The sequence below is a fragment of the Nicotiana sylvestris genome, chromosome 4 (assembly GCF_000393655.2).
Source record: "Nicotiana sylvestris chromosome 4, ASM39365v2, whole genome shotgun sequence".
In the NCBI taxonomy this organism is placed as follows: domain Eukaryota; kingdom Viridiplantae; phylum Streptophyta; class Magnoliopsida; order Solanales; family Solanaceae; genus Nicotiana; species Nicotiana sylvestris.
In genome coordinates, this window is record NC_091060.1 from 14464433 (window position 1) to 14468184 (window position 3752).

The window sequence follows — 3752 nt, forward strand, 5'->3', positions numbered from 1 at the left end:
TTTTATTTAAAAGACTTAATTTCTCTTATCAAGTTTTTAATTTCGACCTTTAAATCGTCAAAAGAAGCATCTCTGGTAGGTGCACTGTTCTTATGAAGATGATTATTAATTTCTGACATAGAGTAAGGCGCATAATATTCAAATTCGTTTCTTTGTTTTTCGAAAGATGTAAAAGAACTAGAACTTGAACTTGCAACCAAATTTATAATTTTTCACGTAGTTTATCATCAGTAACTTCTTTTAAAAGCTCTATTACATTATCAGATATAATAGTTTTCATGTTCAAATCTTGAAATTGAGATTGTAATATATAAAATTCATCATTATCACAAGTACATATATCATCTTTGCAAGATGTACAAGCAGTATCAATATTTTTATCACTATCAGATAAATCAATTAAATCAATTTGAGCTTCAGATTCTGACTCAGTATCGGATTCTGATCCAGAAGCGTATAACAAACCATAAATCTTATCACGTAACTCATCGTCTAATTCTAAAGTTTTCAACTTTTGAAGCTTACAATTTGGAGCTATATTGTCACAACCCAAAATCTACTAAGAGTCGTGATGGCGCCGGACACCGCTGTCAGGCAAGCCAACCTAAATAGTTAATTAGATTCTCGTTTAAATATTTTTCGAAAATACTTCTTTTATACGTTTAAAACAATACATAGTAAATTCCTCTGAATAAATAATGAAACGTTTAACAACTCTTAAAATTTCCTGAATAAACCCAAAGACATCCCAGAATCCGGTGTCACAAGTGCATGAGCAATTTCTAAGAAATAATGTAGTACAACAACCGTCTGGAATACAATATTGGACATGAAATAAATACAATAATCTGAAAGAGACTCTGCTAGCTGCGGGTCGCCTCGAGAAGTGCAGCTTACCTAAGTCTCCGTATCAACCATGATGTCACGCCCAGTAGGCCACTAGAGACGCATGTGCCTGTGCAACAAAAATGCACAGAAGTGTAGTATGAGTACGAAAACAACGTGTACCCAATAAGTATCCCGTCTAATCTCGAAGAAGTAGAGACGAGATGGTTGACTTCCACACTTACTAATGATCCAAATAATGATATATTATTAATGCGAATATTCATGAATTTATTAAGAATGACAGAAATTATTAAGTAAGTCATGAACAGGTGAAAATTCCTTTTTATATTAAAAATCTCCGGATTTAAAATCCGCTAGTTTTTCAGATATCTCAAATCGGGGAGGGCAAATATCAATAGCAATAAGTCTCAAGGCAAGCACTACAAGCATGCGCAAATCCTGCCGAGGTCGTACGACCCGATTCAACAGAAATGTAAAATGTGCACTGCCGAGGGTCAACGGCGCGAACCATAGATACATCTATTACCCCGCTCGCGCATCATACCTGCGACGCGGTCAACATAAATAAACAAATACCCTTCTCGCGAATCCTACATGTGACACAGGTACACATAGAAATACATGCTCAACAGCCAATTACGAATTTATCGGGGAACATTTATCCAAATAAAAGCCAATTTCTTTTAACAATTTAAGAAAATGAAGTTTAATCCTTTTAGAAATTCATTTACTAATTCGATGTGATTTAAGCAATTCAACCTGTTAATAAGTTTACAGTTAATCCACGTATAGCAAGCTTTTGGGTCCTAGACTACCCAGACAATAGCATAATAGTAGCTACGCACGGACTCTCGTCACCTCGTGTGTACGTAGCCTCCACATATAGGAGCACATAATCAATTAACTCACCTATGGGGATAATTCCCTCTTACAAGGTTAGAAATGAGACTCACCTTGCTCCGAAGATCCATAACCGACATTCTACACTCTTCCGAAGACTCGAATCGATGCACAATGCTCCAAAACTAGTCAATAATTATGCAAATTCATTAATATATGTTCAATTACTCATTACAATCCAATTTATAACAATTTCTAACCCCGATTGAAAAGTTGACGAATACGCCCTCAGGCCCACGTGCCCGGATTCCAAACTTTTCCGAAGATAAACTTTACTCATATCCCCACGAACTCAAATATATCATTTACTCTCAATTTCATACCCAAAATTGTGGTCAAATTCCAAGATAGGTGGGGTTAGCTTACCTTAACGTTGATGAAGAAAATCCCCTCTTGAGGCTCTCCAAAAATCGCCCAAGCCAAGAAAATATGAGAGGAAATGGCCAAAACCTCGATTTTAAAACATCCTCTGCCTCCAGCACTTTCCGCACCTGCGGTCACTCGACTGCTTCTGCGATTTTGCAGGTGCGGCCACACTAGCGCATCTGCGGTCCTTCCCAGGCCCCCTTATTTTTGCTTTTGCGCCTCGTCTACCGCAGGTGCGGTCCCGCTTCTGCGGCACCCTGATCGCATCTGCGGTCCCTTCGCTTCTGACCCAAAACCGCATCTGTGCCCTCCTAGCCGCTTCTGCGGCCCAATTCTCGCATGTGCGGTTATGACAGAAACCAGCAAGTTCAGCCTTCCAAAAAAATTCCATTTTCGATCCATTAACCATCCGGAATCCACCCGAGGCCCTCGGGATCCCAACCAATCATACCGACTAATCCCAAAACACATTACGGACTTGCTCGAGGCCTCAAATCATATCAAACAACGCTAAAACCACGAATCGGCCTCCAATCCAAGCTTTATGAACTTTAGAACTTCAAGCTTCAACTCTCGATGTTTAAACCTATCAAATCACGTCCGATTGACTTTAAATTTTGTACACAAGTCATATTTGACATTACGGACCTACTCCAACTTCCGAAATCGGATTCCGACCCTGATATCAAAAAGTCCACTTCCGGTCAAACTTCTCAAAAATCTTCAATTTCTATCTTTAGCCAAATGACTTCAAAATGACCTACGGACCTCCGAATTCATTTCCGATCGCGCTTCCAACTCCAAAATCACCACACGGAGCTACTCCCAAACTCAGAATCCCAAACGGACATCGATAACACTGAAATGCACTTCAAGCCAAACTTATGAAATTTCTTCCAAAATGCTAACTTCCACAATAGGCGCCAAAACGCTCCTCAGTCATCCAAAATTTGATTCGGGCATACGCCAAAGTCCGAAATCATCATACGAACCTTCTAGAACCTTCAAATCTCAATTCTGAGGTTGTTTACTTGAAAATCCAATCCTAGCTAATCCTTTCAACTTTAAGCTTCTGAAATGAGAATTCTTTTTCCAAATCAACCCCAAACTTCCCGAAGTTCAATTTCGACCACGCGCACAAGTCATAATACCTTAAAGGAAACTGCTCATGGCCTCAGACTGTTGAACGACATGCTAGAGCTCAAAATAACCGGTCGGGTCGTTACATATATGGCCAAATTTTCCGCATTTGTAGCACTTAATATCAGCAAGATCTCGCTTAGACCTATTTTACCTATTTTTCGCAAATCTAGTAGACTTACGATGGGCTTTCCTAGTATCACACTCTTCCTTGGATCTATATCTCGATCTCTTTTTCTTATAAGGGCTATGAGGGTTAAGATATCTATGATACCTATTTTTCTTTTTCTTGCCATGAGCAGAAGTCTCGGGTAAATCGAACTGGTTGAAAAAATCTCCTAATTGAGATCTCTCCTTAAGCTTATCCATCTTAAGCTGTCTAGACAATTTCAACTCATTGCACAAGTTTAATCCTTCTTGTGCACAAACTCTTATTAATTTTCCATAGGCATAATCCTTATATGGAATTTCACCGAATTTACCCCTTAGAGTTTTTC